We start from the raw sequence: 19,680 nt of genomic DNA, 5'->3' as shown, positions 1-19,680 counted from the left end.
AATAGCAATCTTTTGACCTCCAGCCGTCAAATCCTCCATTTCTCTAGCCTTCCTGAGGATAATGTCTCTGTCCCTGTAATTCAGTATTTTGGCAAGCATGATACGAGGATTCGCTCCTGGGGCAGGGGGCTGCGGCGGGGCCCTATGAGCTCTCTCAACAGCAAAAACTTTTGTCAGCACTGTGCCCCCAATTTTCTCCAGCAGCCAGCTGTCAATAAACTCTGTGGGGTTTCTCCCCTCAGTTTTTTCAGGCAGACCCACTATACGTATTTTATTCCTTCTGGATATGTTTTCCAGATCCTCATTTTTGGCAGCGAGCTCTGGCATTGCTTGGGCGAACTTTTTCTCCACTTTTTGCAGTTTTACTATATGGTCTTCTGCCGTGTTCACCCTCTCCTCCACCACCCCCATACGTCTGTCCATCTTTTGCAGGGCTGCATTTATCTGTGCTGTTTCCCCTTTTACCTCCTGCATCTGAAGGGTCAGAGTATTTAGGGACTGTTTGCATGAGGAGACCAACGCAAAAACATCCCTGAGGGTCGTCTCCTCTTCCTGTATCAAATCTTCAGGTCCCCCTTTTGCCCCCGCCATGCTGCTTTTCTCCCTCCCCTTCTGTACCTCATGCTTTGCAGCCAGGACCGCATCCTCCTCCTCCATACCCGCTCCAGCTCTGGTTCCTTGTCTTGCCTCCTCCGCAGCATCCACTCTGGCATACTGCTGAAGCTTCGCCGCCACCTCCATACGCCTCTGACATGCGGCGTTCTCCTTGTCAGCGCCTTCTCTGGCATCAGCGCCATCTTGGCTGGCTCCTGCATCGCCAGCACCCGCATCCTTCTGCCGCCGCCTGGTCATTGCCTCCAAAGCCGGGTCCACCGCTCAGCACCGCTTTGCTCCCCTGACCCTCAGCCAGCCGGTATGTGGCAGAAAAGTCCAGTCAGCAGCGTCTGCACAGAATAATTAGCCCTTTAGCAGCGGGAGCGCTCTTCTATGCGTCCGCTCACATGGCCAGCTAGGACACGTCCCCCTCCTTTATTAATCTCAATTAAACCATAGTTACTGCATCGTCTAATTCCACCGAAGCCCTCAGTCTATAATAAAAGTGAAATAAAAAAACAACAGTATACCATACCTGTCCCTCGTTCTGTCCCACGCTGTAATCCATGTCTGGGGGCTAAATAGTTTTCAGCCTGAAGGGTGCCAAGATGCGACCGTCCAGGCTGAAAACCACTGGTGAATGAGCTGCTGCGAGCGCAGCCTCAGTGACAAGCGGTGAAATCATCACTAGCATTTTCCCACGATACTGACGTCACCGCAGTTCAGCCCGGCCTCGATGATGTCAACGATGGTAAATGATGCTGCGCTTTCATCAGCTCATTCACCAGTGGTTCTCAGCCTGAACGGTCGCATCTTGGCACCGTCCAGGTTAAAAACTAATTTTCTCTGTCACCCATGACGGCACCACGGAGAGAGGGGATCCGCCCACCAAGGACAGGAAACCTACAGATAAAAAGAGCGGTACCACTCTCCCGCATCAGTTGGTTTCCTGTCCTTGATGGGAGACCTACAGACTTACCAGAAGGAAGATCGTCGTGGGATTCCGGGGCCAATCAGTCCGACTCAGGCAGCTGGGGTCCCTCTGCCTCGGCTGGTGTGGTGACCCGAGGCACCACCGCTGGGGCTAGTAGGCCTTTAGGGTGTGTGGGGGAGGTGACATGGAGTTCGCGGTCACCTCCCCAGGTAAGATGCAGCAGCGGCAACATCCAGGGGGGTCCCTCTGTGGTTGCGGGAGGAGCAGCGCGGCTCTCCCTTTGGAAGCGTCAGCCTGCACACTGCATAGCCGACCGGCGTGCAGGGAACCGCGCGTTAGGGCAGGCTGCAAAGAGACCAGGAGCTCCGGTGGGCAGCGGGTCATGTGCGGCACCATCTTGAGCAAACTGCGCGTGTGCGAGCTGGTGGAAAGAGCGATAATGGCACACTCCGCGGGCGTCGGCAGACAGCGTTCCTGTTCAGGCGCCGGAAGAGGCGCTTCTGCGCAGGAGCATAATTGAATCAAGCGGCGGGAATCGCCGCCGCATAAAAAGAGGCTGCTTCAGTAATCAGTTGTTAAAGGAACCGCAGGAGCAGCACGGTGGCCTACTGGAAAGCAAAAAGCGGGCCGCAGTGCAAACCGCAGCACTAGCCACAAAAAAAAAAAAAAAAAAAAGATGCCGCAGCAGCGATAAACATACAGGGGGGTCCCTCTGTGGTTACGGGGAGAGTGGCGCTCTCCCTCCTGAAGCGTAAGCCTGCAATCTGCAAAAGCGGGGGCCCCAAGTGTGCAGCGTGAAAAAAAAAAAAAAAAAGCCGCATGCTGCCTCTCCCAGAATCTTCTCCAGAGAAACACCGGAGCTGAGCCCGGGGCTGAAACCCTCCGGGGGGAGTCCCTCAGCCACAGAGACCAGTGAAGAGACTCCTGGGTGGAGCGCTTCCGCCCGCAGTGGAGGCACTCTGCACCAACGCCGACTGGCAAGCCACCGCTACTTCGGTTGCCAGGCCTGGACCTCATGGGGGAGAGAAAATCATTGACAGCAATACAGCATTCCTGATGGGACGCCGCTTCTCCTCATGATGGGCTCTTGGCGTTATCAGCTCCCCCTGTTTTTTAGCAGGTATGGAGCCAGCACAGGTAAGTGCAGTAACGCTCCCCCTGTTTTTTAGCAGATATGGAGCCAGCACAGGTATGTGCATGGCGGAATGTTCTGTTGATAGCTCATGCCTTTGTGCTAAGCTGTGCTAGATCTTCATAAGCGAGGTATGTTTTCACATATACACAGCCAGACCTTGGACCTCTAGGCTATAAGGCCATATGTCCAGGCTTCATCTCATGATTTGGCTTAAGTTAGTTGCATGTCTTGTCTGCGCAGAGCCTTATGATTGGGCTTCAAAGTGACCTTTGGAAGTAGGGCAGTGGTCCCCAACTCCAGGCCTAGAGGGCCGCCAACAGTGCAGGTTTTCAGGATTTCCTTAGTATTGCACAGGGGTTGGAATCATCACCTGTGCAGACGATCACATTACCACCGATGCAATACTAAAGAAATCCTGAAAACCTGCACTGTTGGAGGCCCTCGAGGCCTGGAGTTGGGGACCCCTGAAGTAGGGTCTGATAAACAGGTGTCTCACTTTTCTTTGCAACTTAACTACTCTAGGCCTTGGGAGGACATATAGTGTTAATGAAGCACTTTGTCTCCATGAAGACTGCCCTTCAGCTGAGGCTCATTAGTTAGCTCCTTCGGGTGGGGTCAGTCTAACAAATGAGATATACTATTCGAAGTGGAGGCTTATCAGTATCTCTGAGAGATTGTTCTTTTGCTTTTAACTATGGGCCGGTTTGACATCTTCAAGCATGTCTGTAGCTCTATGCTTTATATTGTGTGTGGCTGGACATCATGTGGCATGTTGATACTTCTATGCATTATATTGCGTGTCTGTGTATCATATTGCTTCTATGCATTATATCGAGTGTCTCTGTATCATGTCACATCATAGTGCTTCTATGCATTATATTACATGCCTCTACGTATCATGTTGCATCATGGTGTCTCTATGCCTTATGTTGCGTGCCTCTGCATCATGTTGCAGCATAGTGCCTCTGTGCATCTTACTGAGTGCCTCTGTGTGTCATGTGGCATCATAGTGCCTCTATGTATTATTCTAGGTGCCTCTGTGCATAATATTGCATCTTGGTGCCTCTATGCATTATATGGCATGTCTCTGTGTATCATATTGCATCATAGTGCTTTTATGCATTATATTGCATGCCTCTATGTATCATGTTGCATCATGGTACCTCTAGGCATCGTATTGAGTGCCTCTGCGCATTGTATTGCATCATGGTGCCTCTATGCATCGTACTGAGTGCCTCTGGGTGTCATAATGTACCATAGTGCATCTATGCATCATACTGGGTGCATCTGTGCTTCATATTGCATTATTGTGCCTCTATGCATCATATTGAGAGCCTCTATGCATTATGTTGCATCATAGTGCCTTTATGCATCATATTAAGTGCCTCCGTGCTTCATGTTGCATCAGTGCCTCTATGCATCATATTGAGTGCCGCTGGGCATCATGTTGCATTATAGTGCCTTTATGCATCATATTGAGTACCTCTGCTTCATATTGCATCATTGTGCTTTTATGCATCATATTGAGTGCCTCTGTGCATCATGTTGCATTATAGTGCCTTTATGCATCATATTGAGTACCTCTGCTTCATATTGCATCATTGTGCTTTTATGCATCATATTGAGTGCCTCTGGCAATCATGTTGCATCTTAGTGCCTCTCTGCCTCTATACATCATATCAAGTGCCTCTGTGTATCATATTGTATCATAGTGCCTCTGTGCATCACGTATTATAGTGTTTCTTATTGCCTATGTGCATCATAGTTGACAGTGCCTCTGTGCATCATGTTGCATCATATTACATCATGTCGCATCATTGTGCTTCATATTGCCTTTATGCACTGTATTGCATCATATTGCATCGTGGTGCTTCATTGTGCTTTTGCTTCACATTGCATCAATAGCGCCTCCATGCATCAAAATGTGTGCTTACGCGCAAGGCATATCGTTGGTCTACCATTTCACATTTTTGTCTTGGGCCCCAACCCTGGCTTATAGAGTCCTAGTGGTTTTGTACCCAGTTCTAACTTCTGTTGATTCATTCTTTACAACAGGGCTTAGCAAGCAGCTTTGCTTGAATTGTCTGAGTAAATTAGCAGTTCTTCCGTATGGAACAGTTTTTCTCAACCTATAAAGAGACAGACTACTGTCCTGGGAGCAGAAAATACCAAGAAGTGGAAGGAAAAAATCCTTCCCAATCCCACATGTGACAATCGGGCTGGTTTCCTTGATTAACATCTAGTAGACAGATTCTCGTCCCATAAGTCTATTGTATTATGGTTACCAGGGACGGCATGTCTGTCTTTGGCACCTTGTGGCGAATCAGCACCTCTCTGGTGGGAAGAATCCTGCTTTTCTCTAGCCATAGAGTATGGCTACTCCCTCCATGGCTGTCTATAATGCTGACAAGCTTGCCTCTTAGGATATGTATATGCGTGTAATATCAGTAAAATAGGAGTGATGATCCACGTTTCCCTTTCATCGTTTCTAATGAGAAGGCCAACTCTGGTGATGTTAGGAAATATTACCTCCCGGATTGTGTATTCCTTAGTTGCAATAACATCCAACCCTTGTTTAGGGTTTAGACACCTAAAGATTCGGAATAGATGTCATCTCCTGGATGAGTAATGTGTGTACATCCTAATGCTCTGCCATTATCTGTGTACTAACTGTTATTGGTTTGATCTTCCCGCAGTCCAGGACCGGAGGCTAGTGCGCACGCGTGGGGTGAAAACGCGCCATTATGACGCAAGCAGACGAAGGCGGTGCATGACTGGGTAATCCAGTCTGAACAGGCACATGTTGCTTCTCCAAGTCCCCTCCTCGTGGAAATATAGAGCAGGTGGTCGGGGGCCGATACTCTGAGCCCTAATATGTGGCAATGGTCAAAACGCTGGTCACCCAGACTTCTCTGGTGCAACTCCTCAGAATATTAGCCATAATATTGATTGTGAATGTTTCAGGAGTAGAGAAGACCATATAGGAACCACCAAACTGCTGGGGGGGATACCTGGAGGAACTTCCTTTCAGGTTCCAAGTTAGAAGAGGGAGTTTCCAATAACTGTCTTAGAGTTTCTGCAAGGAATTGGAACAGGGACTAGCCACAAATACTTTAAAAGTTCAGGTCTTGGCTTTAAGGGCCCTGTACAATTACGACCCGGCTGGGTATCTGGGATATCCAGGTTCATCAAAGCGTTGGCCAGGTCAAGACCCATCCCCTCTCGGTTTACTCCTCCTTGGAATTTAAACTTGGATATTATATCCCTATCCAAACCTCCTTTTGAACCCCGGTCAGAGGCTTCTCTGGGAATCTGTCCCTTAAAACATCACTTTATGGATCGGTGGGTTTCCAGGTTCATCAGGGCAGCAGGTAGTTCGAGGCCACGTCCAGTAAAGTTCCCTTCAATGGGATTTATTTTCGATCCTTAAAACCCTGTCTAAACCGCCTTCGAACCCTTAGAGGATATCCCATTAAAACTCCTATCCCTCAAAACACCCCTGCTCGTCGCCCTCCCATCTGCTCGTAGAATAAGCAACATACAGGCACTATCTGCTAACCCTCCTTATACACGGTTTTTAGAGGATAGTGTTACTCTCAAAATAGATCCAGCATACCTCCCGAAGGTGGCATCCCGGTTCCACAGAACTCAAGAGATATCTCTACCCTCCTTTTGTCTTAACCCTAAAAATAGGGAGGAGGAATCATTGCATACACTAGATGTCAGGAGATGCTTCATGCAGTACTTAGAAGCCTCCAGAGAGAGTAGGGAGGATGCCTCTCTTTTTGTGTGCTTTCAGGATCCCTGAAAGGGGAAAAAAGCCTCCAAAGCTACTCTGACGAGATGGATCACAGATGCTATCAGCCTATCCTACTCATCAAGTGGAATATCTGTTCCAGGGGAGGTCAAGGCTCACTCAACGAGAGCAGTGGCAGCTTCTTGGGCGGAGAAGGCCGGAGCTTCGATTGACCAGATATGTAGAGCTGCTACTTGGTCATCACCTTCCACAATCTATAGGCACTATAGATTGGACCTTATCTCCTCTTCGGACCTTACTTTCGGTAAAGGGTTCTGGAAGCGGTGGTCCCTCCCTGAATGTACAGATCTATGAAATCTCTCCGTGGTGCCGTCATGGGCGACAGAGAAAAATATAGTTCTTACCGATAACGGTATTTCTCTGAGCCCATGACGGCACCCGTACATTCCCTCCCTTCACTCATGGGTGTGCACGTTAATATAGCGCCATAGTTTATTTATGACAGGTCACGCGGTATCTCAATTAAGTTAAGTAATATTGAAACTAATAAGCTGTTCCATAGTCTTCCATCGTTCTCTAGTAAACAACTGATGCGGGAGAGTGGTACCGCCCTTTTTATCTGTAGGTTTCCTGTCCTTGGTGGGCGGATCCCCTCTCTCCGTGGTGCCGTCATGGTCTCAGAGAAATACCGTTATCGGTAAGAACTATATTTATCCCCCAGACACGGATTACGCATGCATAGGACAGAATTACAGACAGGTATGGAATATTGTTGTTTTGTTATTTTATTTTTATTACAGGAGATCGAGGGCTTCAGTGGAATTAGGCGAGGTTGTAAGTATGGTTTAATTGAGAATATTAAAGGAGTCAGTCATTTTTTTAATTAAAGGACTTTATTCTGGCTGTGTCTTTATTTACCATATAACTATAGGATTAGACACTTCTCAATTACTATGCTTTGGGCTTGATGTCACCTGACAATGCAAAGATGAAATCAACCCCTCAAATATTAACCCCACTTGCCACTGCTACAGGGCAAGTGGGAAGAGTCGGGCAAAGCGCCAAAATTGACACATCTAATAGATGCAACTTTTCTAGGCAGCTGCAGGCTGCTGTTTTTAGGCTGGGGGGTCAATATCCATGACCCCTTACTAGCCTGAGAAAACCAGCCCCAAGCTGTGAGCTTTAGCAAGGCTGGTTGTCAAAAATGGGGGGGACCCCACACCATTTTTTAAAATTATATATTTAAATAATTTTTAAAAATAGTGTGGGTACCCCTCTATTCTTGATAGTCAGCCATGCTGAAGCTAACAGCTGAGGGTTGCAGCCCCCAGCTGTGAGGTTTTCCTGGTTGGTTCAAGAAAATAGGAGGGAACCCACACCGGGGTTTTCATTCATTTATTTTGATATATTGCAGGCGGCGGGTGATGAATACCCTGATAATCCGCTCCTGCTGTCACTGTTATTAACAGTGCTGACCGCCGGTAGAGCAGGGGAGAATAATGAGAGCCGTCTTCAGCACCTGCCGCCGGGAAACGGCTTTACTGTAGCTCTTCTTCCGCAATGTTGATGCGTGTCGCACGGAGGACATCAATGTGTGTTCTCCATCTGCACGTGTGCAGTAGGTTTTGCCGTCCGTGCTGACGGTAAAAAACGGACATTACTACGTGCGGGACACACGGTCCATGGAAACACACTGACGTGCACAGACCCATTGTTTTGAATGGGTGTACATGTGTACCTGTCTCCGGTACGTGTGAAAACTGTCACCTCACATACCGGAGACATGAACGTGTGAAAGAGGTTTTATGATGTTGTGGTAGTTCACTCACGTGGTGGCACACTGAGGTAGGAAAAATGGGAACACCGTCTATTTAAATCATCGTTGATGTATTGTAAGGCAGCATAAACCAACTTGTGGGGAAAACGAACTCCGCCTTCTTGGCTAAAACAAAAACAAAACGATAAAAGAAAACAAAATTCTGCAGCACAGTCCATATGTTGTGGGTGGCACCCCGCTCTGGAGCAGCACAGTCCATATGTTGCGGGTGGCACCCCGCTCTGGAGCAGGACAGGTTCAGTCTGTACTTGATGAGCCACAAAGCCTCTGGAGTCCTATCTCCAGGCTAGCTGAACCCAGACTGTAGAGCTCGGTTATGTCAACCCAAGCCTGCAACTTCCCCATCATGTGATTGATCACATGATCATGTCCTCATGCAGGTCCTGGCAGGTCTGCCAGGGGAGACAAAAGTGGACCTTCTCCCACCCGCTCTGTGAAGGTCCACATAAAACCAGCCCTGTTAATACAACTTAACCCTCACAACACGTAGTGTGCTGGAGAAAAAATGCTCTGGTTTCACACCACTGACGCCATTAAGTGCAGTGACACATATCTCCCCTCTATCACCTTACCAGTGACCCTGTCACATTGTGTAGATGTCTGTGAACGTCTTGTGTTCAGTTTTGCTTTATCCACCAGTATTATATGTTTTATACTTGTGTAATGAGAGCGGTGGAGATGGCAGGATTAGAGCTGAACATAGATGGGACTTCTCCATCTGTCGGTGACTTTTATAATATTTGTTTCAGGGTGAAGATCTGACCCATATTAATACTACAGAGACATATGTGAGGGGGGATGAGCGGTGTAAAGAGGAGATTCCCACATATGGCTACCCAGGTGAGTAGTAACCACTAAATGCAGAGAGGTCACAGATTCTTCTCAGTCACCGGCTGTGGCGGCTTTATCGGTGGTGTAGTCCGGCCGTATTACCATGATCACCATTTTGCCTCTAGACCACAACATTCTCCTCCACCCAAAACTGTTCAAATGACTTTGGGCATTGAAAGCCCTTTTCTATAGAATTTACAACCTGGAGGATCCACCTACCCCCTCAGATTAGAAGACACTGACCGTTACCTGCCCAGATCCGTAAACTACAAAACCAAATGACAGCATACGTAGAATGTGCTGACAAGTGAGAAAAATATTATGATGAGAAAACGGAGGGTAATGATGCTGTTGGCTTCCAAAATCCCTGATGTGGGAAGAAGGAAAAAGTCAGGGCTATGAAAAGCGCTGCCAAGAAAGTATTAGCGCCCCCATTTCAGGAGAGATTACTGCACAATCTGAATACTTTAGGATTGAAAACATAATGTAATTTATGAGGTGGAGAAAATCCATGAAACCAGGGCTGGAGCCAACACATCTCCTGCAGGCAGGAATAAATGTACAGTGGGTACAGAAAGTATTCAGACCCCTTTACATTTTTCACTCTGTTTCATTGCAGCCATTTGGTAAATTCAGTAAAGTTCATTTTTCCTCATTAATGTACACTCTGCACCCCATCTTGACTGAAAAAAACAGGAATGTAGTAATTTTTGCAATTGTATTAAAAAAGAAAAACTGAACTATCCCATGGTCATAAGTCTTCAGCCCCTTTGCTCAGTATTGAGGAGAAGCACCTTCAGAGCTAGTACAGCCATGAGTCTTCTTGGGAATGATGCAGCAAGTTTTTCACCCCTGGATTTGGGGATCCTATGCCATTCTTCCTTGCAGATCCTCTCCAGTATGGTCAGGTGGGATGGTGAACGTTGGTGGACGCCATTTTCAGGTCTTTCTAGAGATGCTCAATTTAGTTTAGGTCAGGGCTCTGGCTGGGCCAGTCAAGAATGGTCACAGAGGTGTTCTGAAGCCACTGCTTTGTTATTTTAGCTGTATGCTTAGGGTCAATGTCTTGTTGGAAGGTGAACCAAGCCAAGTCTGAGGTCCAGAGCACTCTGGAAGAGGTTTTCATCCAGGATATCTCTGTACTTGGCCGCATTCATGTTTCCTTCAATGACAACCAGTCGTCCTGTCCCTACAGCTGAAAAACACCCCCATAACATGATGCTGCCACCACCATGCTTCACTGTTGGGATTGTATTGGGCAGGTGGTGAGCAGTGCCTGGTTTTCTGCACATATACCGCTTTGAATTATCACTAAAACGGTCCATCTTTGTCTCATCAGACCAGAGAATCTTATTTCTCATAGTCTGGGAGTCCTTCATGTGTTTTTTAGCAATAGTCTTCTATGGAGACTATTGAAGCATGCCAAAAGTCAAACAAAAAAAGTTTTTAAAAATACAAAAATTCAAATCAGCCCCTTTCGCCCATTCAAAATAACAATAAAAATAAAATCAAACATACACATATTTGGCGCCGCTGCGTTCAGAATCGCCTATAAAAAAAAGCCGAGTTTGCATCTCGGCTTCAGGAAAATGGCCGCCGCGATCTCCATCTGCGCACGCGCGGCATCCCGCGGCCATTTTCCTGAAGCCCCGTGCAGCAGAGCACTCCATCTGCGCACGCGCCGCCTCAGGAAGATGGCCGCCCCCACCGATGACAAGGGTAATAGCGCAGATCGTGCGCTTTTTCTTCACCTGCGCGCAGTGGATTCGGCACTTGGACATGCGCACACCACTACGCCACCAACGGAAAGCTGGGGAAGAAACAGCAATGTCACCACGCCCACCTGACCTGACCAGCCTGATTGACAGGCGAAAACGGCGACTTTGGTAATGTATTTTGCAGCATAGGTGGGGAATCAGGGTACACTACATACACTATTGTAAAGCACAGCACAGGCCCTATTTAACAGTATTTTTATCTCAATCTGAAAAAACGGGGTGACAGGTTCCCTTTAAAATGCAACAATGGGCGATCAAAAGATCGTATCTGCACCAACATGGTGTCATTAAAAACGTCAGCTCAGCGCGCAAAAAAATAAGCCCTCACCCAACCCGAGATCACGAAAAATGAGACACTATGGGTATCAGAAAATGGCGCAAATTTTATTTTTTAGCAAAGGTTTTTTGTTTGTTTTTTTTTTTCACCAAATAGATAAAAAAGAACCTAGACATGTTTGTTGTGTATGAACTCGTAATGACCTGGAGAATCATAATGGCAGGTCAGTTTAGTGAACGTAGCAAAAAAGCCAAACAAATGACAAGTGTGAGATTGCACTATTATTTTTTAAATTTCACCGCACTTGGAATTTTTTCCCGTTTTCTAGTACACAACATGGTAAAATCAATGGTGGCATTCAAAAGTACAACTCGTCCCGCAAAAACAAGTCCTCACATGGCCATATTGATGGAAAAATAAAAAAGTTATCTCTCTGAGAAGAAGGGGAGTGAAAAACGAAAACGCTAAACTGAAAAAGGCTTCGGGGGTTAATTAAACACAGCTGGCCTCCAATGAAGGAATAGAACCATCTCAAGGAGGATCACAAGGAAATGGACAGTATGTGACTTAAATATGAGTGTCTGAGCAAAGGGTCTGCATACTTATGACCATGTGATATTTCAGTTTTTCTTTTATATTAAATTTGCAAAAATTTCTACATTTCTGTTTTGTTTTCAGTCGAGATGGGGTGTAATGCAATGGGATGGCTGCAATGAAACAAGAGTGAAAAATACTGAATACTCTGAATACTTTCTGTACCCACTGTACATTTATTCCCGCCTGTAGGAGATGTGTTGGCTCCAGCCCTGGTTTCATGGATTCACTCCACGTCATAAATTACATTATGTTTTCAATCCTAAATACCGTATATACTCGAGTATAAGCTGACCATTTCAGCCATTTTTTTAGGCTGAAATTGCCCCTCTCAGCTTATAATCGAGTCATACCCAGGGGTCGGTAGGGGAGGTGGAGTGGCAGTACCATGTGACCGCTCACTACAGGAAGAAGCTGCCGGCGCAGGGAAACAGACATGCAGGTACCGCGCCAGGAGCAGGTGAGTATAAGCAGTGCGCGATATTCTCCTGCTCCCCGTTCCACCGTCGCCAGCCGCCGCTATGTTCCCCGTCCACTGCACTGATGCTCAGGTCAGAGGGCGCGGTGACGCTATTAGTGCGCGCCACCCTCTGCCTGAGCAGTCCGTGCAGTGGACGTGGAACGTAGCGGCGGCTGGCAGCGGTGGAACGTGGAGCAGGTGAATATAGTAAGTGCCGGGGGCCTGAGCGACGAGAGGTGAGTATGTGATTTTTTTATTTTTTTTATCGCAGTAACAGCATATGGGGCAAATGACTTTATGGAGCATCTTATGGGGCCATAATCAGCATTTATGGAGCATTACATGGGGAAAATGACTTTATGGAGCATCTTATGGGGCCATAACAGAGGCGTAGCTAGGGGTTCAGCTTAGCGGGGGCGAAACATGTGAGTGGGCCCCTAACAGGTGGACATATCATTAGTGCAAACTATGCGGCAGCACATGGGCCCAAGAGTTAAGGGGGGCCTTTTCTACCTCTAAATAAGGTGCAATTTTGTATTTTTAGAAGTTCTTGGGCTGCAAAGGGCCCATATATTGTTCTTGCACATAGGCCCTTTTCTGTCTGTGTCCACAGACAAAATAAATCTCTATACAATAACCAGCACTGATATTACCGCCATACGGTAATACCATATAGTGGTAGATACCAGTCCTGCATGACATAGAGAGATCACAGTATTAACGAACAAGACGTGCACTCTCGCTAATGGTGGTGCAGACTGAACATGGAGGGATACTCCAAACTATAGTCATATAACAACAGTCGCACTCATGGAAAAATTTTCAGAGTTTCGGTTTTTGCTGAAAAACGTGTTTTCTCTTTATTGTAAACACCAACAAAAAGGTAAAGAAATCACCGCAGTGTTTCAAAGTAGGTAACGCTTCGACCCATAGGGTCTTTCTCAAACCTTACTGAAACATAAACAAAAAGTACAAAACAATCACCAAACATGAATATACAATATATACAACATATACAAAATGGATTAAATTTACACAAAAAAAATATATAGAAAATTATATGGAAAATTCACAAGATCCCTCTATATTAGAGATGCGTGCTCTGTCGCCAAAAATCATCTGAGACAAAGCGACAGAAATCAGGATAAAACGGGAACACAGGTGCACAACTTCAGTATTGTCATAGGATGCTGACATAGCGGTGAGGCACCAAAGAATATCGGGCTAGCAGAGGGCTGCAGGAGAAGGAAGCGTCGAGACCACACTAACGTAAGGGAACAGGAGTATTATTAAAATACAATAGGGTACACTGTGTTGCAGCGGTAAAAAATACGGTATAATAAACAAACCTAGTAAAACAACCATAGTAAACAGGTCCAGTGCTATAGACCTACCCAGGTGGTGGGATCTCTAAGGAAGAACTAACCAGGTGGTGGAATTTCTAAATGATAGCAAACTAACCTTATAATTGAAGGAGCAGAGCTGATAGCATAGATGCCTGGAACGGTGTACGAGTCCCAGTTCGGGCTATGAGAGAAATGGCCACCATGTTAAAATGGTAAATGAGAAGCTACATAAGGGAAAAAAAGACTATAGCAAGGTGGGAAGTAGCATAATCTATATATATAATTGTCTAAGGGTTTTTCCGTCTGTCTGTCTTTCTGTCTGTCTGTCCTGGAAATCCCGGCTCTCCGATTGGTCGAGGCCGCCAGGCCTCGACCAATCAGAGACCGACACAGCATCGATGTAGAAATCCCGCGTCTCTGATTGGTCGAGGCCGCCAGGCCTCGACCAATCAGCAACGAGCACAGCGACGATGGTCATAAAGGACGTAGATATCCCGCGTCTCTGATTGGTCGAGGCCGCCAGGCCTCGACCAATCAGCAACGGGCACAGCGACGATGATGTCATAATGGTTGCCATGGCGACGATGATGTCATAAAGGTTGCCTCGACCAATCAGCGACGGGCACAGTCTGCCGCGAATTCTGGAATGATCATTGTCCATATACTACGGGGACATGCATATTCTAGAATACCCGAGGCCAGGCCTCGACCAATCAGCGACGAGCACAGTATCGACGTAGAAATCCCGTGCCTCGACCAATCAGCGACGGGCACAGCGACGATGATGTCATAAAGGACGTACACTTCCCGCGTATCTGATTGGTCGAGGCCTGGCGGCCTCGACCAATCAGCAAGGGGCACAGCGACGATAATGTCATAATGGTTGCCATGGCGGGCGACGATGATGTCATAAAGGTTGCCTCGACCAATCAGCGACGGGCACAGCATGGCGACGATGATGTCATAAAGGCTGCCTCGGCCAATCAGCGACGGGCACAGTCTGCCGCGAATTCGCCTCGACCAATCAGCGATGGGCACAGTATCGACGTAGATGTCATAATGGTTGCCATGGCGACGATGATGTCATGAAGGTTGCCTCGACCAATCAGCGACGGGCACAGTCTGCCGCGAATTCTGGAATCATCATTGTCCATATACTACGGGAACATGCATATTCTAGAATACCCGATGCGTTAGAATCGGGCCACAATCTAGTTACCTATAGCAGCGTAGGTTGTGGTGTCTGCGGTGGTGGTGTGTGGAGGACCGGGGATCTGAGCGCCTTTAAGAGCAGGGCGGCAGGAAGTGTGGGGTGCGCAGCTGTATAGCGAAAACGAGGTGTGGTACGCTGGGAGCCAGGGGGCGCATGCGCGGTGTGTATGCGGCAGTGTCCAGGCAGAGGAGAGCGAGCGCCTGAAGCTGTGGGTAGGGTTACAGCGCAGGGAGCCGAGATGCGCGTGCGCACTGTGAGCCCAGTAACGTGGAGAGAAGGGACCAAGAAAAGTAAACTGCGCAGATGCAGAATGCCTAGGAGGAAACAGGGGAGGATACTAGAACTAATGTATGAGCTGGGAGAGAACACTGGAAATGTTAACCCCTAGAAGTGCTGAAAGGAAACCATAGTAATGGGAACAGAGTGTTGTAATGGAGAGGATATACCGCTGGGGGTACTTGGTATGTGGCATGATATATGGGCAGAAGCAAAAATGATAAAGGTAACATTGTGCAAAATAAAAGAAAAATATGGCAAAAAATGGTAAAATATTGGCGAAAATATGAAAAAATATGGAAAAAAATATATATGAACAAAATGAAAAAATGGGGAGAGAAATATGAAAAATAAGGGGACATATATAAAGATATATATAAAAAAAGGACTAGCGAAAAATGCAATGAAAAAAACGATGAAAAAAAAAACTATGTAATGAAATGGACATGTGATGAAAAAACAGGTAATGAAAAAACGGGATAATTGATTATAATGATGTGAAAGTGAATGAGGGACCCATGGGAGCTGGGAGGAAAATCTAACGCAAAATGTAAGAATGAGACTAAGATATGGAAAAAACGGCAAAGGAAAAAGCCAATACATGAAATGAAGTGAACATAGCTATAAAATGAAGATAACAAAAAAATCGAAAAACATTGAAGAAAAACAAAATAAAAGATAAAAAATAAATAAATAAAAATTAAAAATGAAAATTTGAAAATAATGAAATAGGGATATAAAAAATATATTATAAAAAATAAAAAATAGAAAATAGATAGAAGAAAATAGAAAAAATAAAAAAATATAAAAATAAAAAAGTAAAAGTTGAAGTGTATGAAACAATACAGTTGCACAATGTACCATACTCACCCAACGGGGCAGGCAAAGGGCTAATGTGTCTGAAAGAATAAGGTATTGGTTAGTTGGACAAAAGGTATAGATCCACCACCTGTATGGGTATAAAAGTTACATACGTCAAAGTATATAGACATACAAGATGAACATATGGTTACTTGACTGTGAGATCCAGCTCTCTGTTAAGACCTTTTGGGGCCAATGTCTGCAGGGTGTAGATCCAATAGGCCTCCCTCTCCTTCAATAATTTAATGTGGTTTCCACCTCTTCAAGGCCTCTCGACCTGTTCAATTACTTGTACTCTCAGTTGCGAGACACTGTGGTTCGCACTGATAAAATGGTGTGGAACTGGTAGCCAAGTCTTCTTACAGCGTATGGTGGATTTGTAACTAGCAATTCTGTCACGTAGATGTTGGGTGGTCTCTCCCACATAAAGTAAGTCGCACGGGCATTTCAGGAGGTAAACTGCATAGTTAGTATCACATGTGTAGAAACCTTTAATGTTATAGAGTTTGCCCGAGTGAGGGTGAGTAATTTTGTCACCCTTGATGATGTTAGAGCAACATGCACAGCTGAGGCAAGGGAATGTGCCTCTGCGCTCTGTGCCAAGGAAGGTCTGTTTGGGGACCCTAGAGAAGCTCCCTATGTCTGCCCTGACCAGGCTATCCCTAATGTTCTGGGGGCGTCGTTTGCACATGAGAGCTGGAGTCTGGAAAGCTTTAATGTTAGGGTAGGATTTGGCCAAGATGGACCAATGTTTATGGATGGTGGTGTAGATTGTGGGCATCACCGGATGGTGTGTATGAACAAATGTAACTCTTTCTCTGGTAGGGGTAGTAGGGGATTCCAGGTGAGGTTCCAAGGCCCTGGCTTTCTCTTTGGTAAGGAGTTCCTGAGGATATCGTCTGTTTCTGAATTTATTGGCCATCTCATCGAGGCGAGTGGGGACCAGACTCCTATCAGATACTATCCTCTTGATGCGTGCGAACTGAGAGCGGGGTAAGCTGTTTTTTGTTGAAGCGGGGTGGCAGCTAGTATAGTGGAGTAAATTATTGGTGTCTGTGGGTTTTGTAAAGATGTCAGTGGAAAGGGTACCCATGTTGTTTTTAATCACCAGGGTGTCCAGAAATGAGATGTGTCATATGCCAGTTTAACGTGAAATGTAGTTCAGGCCTAATGGAGTTGAGAACCTCGGTGAAAGAGAACAAGTCTTCAGGGGACCCTACCCATAGGCAAAAAATGTGATCAATAAAGCGTAGCCAACACTTGCTAAACTGTTGGAAAAGAGTGTTGGTGTATACGTCGGAACGTTCAAAATGATCCATATAAATATTAGCATAGGCGGGCGCCATGTTAGCGCCCATGGCGGTCCCGCGTATCTGTCGGTAAAAATGATCCCCAAACAAGAAGTAATTCTCCCTCAGTACAGTAGAAAGGAGATCAAGGCACAGTTGGATGGAGTTATTGCTAAGGTGGGATGACTGAAGAAACTCCGCAACTGCAGAGATACCTAATTCATGGTCTATAGAGGTATACAGGCTCTTTACATCGAAAGTTGCCAAAATGCAATCAGAAGGGATATTGGTAATCTGACTAACAGAATGAAGGAAGTGGCCTGTGTCTAAAATAAATGATTGAGTTTTTTTGGTTAGGGGTGTCAATATTTTCTCCAAAAATACCGAGATTGGGGCTAAAATGGAGTCTGTAGAGGCCACAATTGGGTGGCCTGGGGGTTGGTTAGGGATTTGTGGACTTTTGGCAGGGTATAAAACACTGGGGTGACAGGGTTCTGGTTTATTAAGAAGGTGGCAGTTTTTGAATCAATGGTATTTAAGGCTACGTGTTTAGAGAGAATCTGTTGTATTTTGGATTTTATGGTAAGTACCGGGTCATGGGGGATAGGTAAGTATGTGGTAGTGTCAGACAGTTGGCGACGGATTTCATTGGCGTAGTCGGTGTGGTTCTGGATAACAATGGCACCGCCCTTGTCCGCAGGTTTTATGACAATATGTTTGTTTTCTTTGAGGGACTTAATAACTTGCTTCTCAATGGGAGAAATGTTGTTGCTTGTAGGCACACGGCCCTTTTGGTGTTGATCTAGGACCTTGTCAATATCCCTCTGGACTAAGTCAATAAAGGCTTCTGCGGCATTAAATGAGCGGGGGGGTTGCTTGGGTTTGGTAGACCCAGCTCGTTGATGGATAGATCGGGAGCAGGGTCTCCTCCGATTGGAGGGACTCTATTCCCTCTGCTCTCTTGTTCTTGTCCAAAGTACGTCTTTAGACGAATGTTCCTGTAGAAATGTTGGAGGTCTTGGGATAATTTAAATTTATCCCATGGGGGGGTAGGGCAAAATGACAGCCCTCGTTGAAGGATGGCTAGTTCAGTCGGGCTAAGTGTGTATGTAGAGATGTTAAGGATGGAGGTGGAGGGATTAACTGTGATCTGGTCGTCATCCGATCTGCGGTGTTTGCGGGTGGTCCTCCTTGTTCGTCTCCTCCTGTCTGACGTCCACGTGCTCTGGTGGGTGGTCGTTTCTGATAAAAACGGTTCTGAGAAAAAGTGCCCGTGGAACTGTCGCTGTCTGTACTGTGTGAGCCGGTGAATCTTGGGTTGTAGTTGTAGTTTCGTCGCCAGGAGCCCGTACTGGTGGAGTCTTTCCATCTGTATACCCGGTCTTGTGTATTATCGTCGGAATCTCTCTGGAACTTAGATCTTTTCTTGTCCTGTAGGGCCTTACTGTGATCTTCGATGATTTTATCAGTTTTCGATTTCAGATTTTGCCACTCAGTGCCAGAGAGGGTGGAGCAAAGTTGTTCCTCAATAGAAGTAATTTTCTGTGCTGTTTCAGTGATAGCTGTCTGGAGAGTCTCTATGGTGAGTAGTATAATATCCAACGAACACTTGTTGAGTATTGACTGAAATTTCTCACAGAATTCTGGTTTATCTGAGAACAAGGTGGGTCTCAGGTGAAACCGCAAGCCCCGCGGTATTCTGCTGAGTTTGTGGTATTCCGCTAAGGTGGCAGCGTGTACATCATATGAAGTCAGACGTTTCCGTTCTCTCGTAATCCCTGGTTCGTACTTCTTGTGCAGGAGTTTTCAAGAAGTCACCTGATGTGGTTATTTTAGAAAGTATCCTGGATGCTGTCGTCTCATCAAAGGCGAAGGTATTGGTCGTCATCAAAGGAGCGGGTGCAGTCGTCAACTCAGAATCTAGTATTAACGAACAAGACGTGCACTCTCGCTAATGGTGGTGCAGACTGAACATGGAGGGATACTCCAAACTATAGTCATATAACAACAGTCGCACTCATGGAAAAATTTTCAGAGTTTCGGTTTTTGCTGAAAAACGTGTTTTCTCTTTATTGTAAACACCAACAAAAAGGTAAAGAAATCACCGCAGTGTTTCAAAGTAGTTAACGTTTCGACCCATAGGGTCTTTCTCAAACCTTACTGAAACATAAACAAAAAGTACAAAACAATCACCAAACATGAATATACAATATATACAACATATACAAAATGGATTAAATTTACACAAAAAAAATATATAGAAAATTATATGGAAAATTCACAAGATCCCTCTATATTAGAGATGCGTGCTCTGTCGCCAAAAATCATCTGAGACAAAGCGACAGAAATCAGGATAAAACGGGAACACAGGTGCACAACTTCAGTATTGTCATAGGATGCTGACATAGCGGTGAGGCACCAAAGAATATCGGGCTAGCAGAGGGCTGCAGGAGAAGGAAGCGTCGAGACCACACTAACGTAAGGGAACAGGAGTA

General features: G+C 46.0%; 1 protein-coding gene across 1 annotated transcript in view; it reads left to right on the top strand.

Annotated features, from left to right (window-relative positions):
- The window catches only part of LOC138664036 (gastrula zinc finger protein XlCGF66.1-like), a 50,554-nt gene extending 41,040 nt beyond the window's left edge, over positions 1 to 9,514 (top strand). Inside the window, exon 6 of the transcript XR_011318279.1 lies at positions 9,010 to 9,514. The gene's annotated coding sequence lies outside the window, so the exon portion shown is untranslated. The remainder of the gene's footprint in view (positions 1 to 9,009) is intronic.
- The last annotated feature ends 10,166 nt before the right edge of the window (positions 9,515 to 19,680 follow it).

This window comes from Ranitomeya imitator, chromosome 2 (genome assembly GCF_032444005.1).
Source record: "Ranitomeya imitator isolate aRanImi1 chromosome 2, aRanImi1.pri, whole genome shotgun sequence".
Lineage (NCBI taxonomy): Eukaryota > Metazoa > Chordata > Amphibia > Anura > Dendrobatidae > Ranitomeya > Ranitomeya imitator.
Note: the sequence above shows the minus strand (reverse complement) of the source record. Positions and strands in the feature narration are given on the sequence as shown.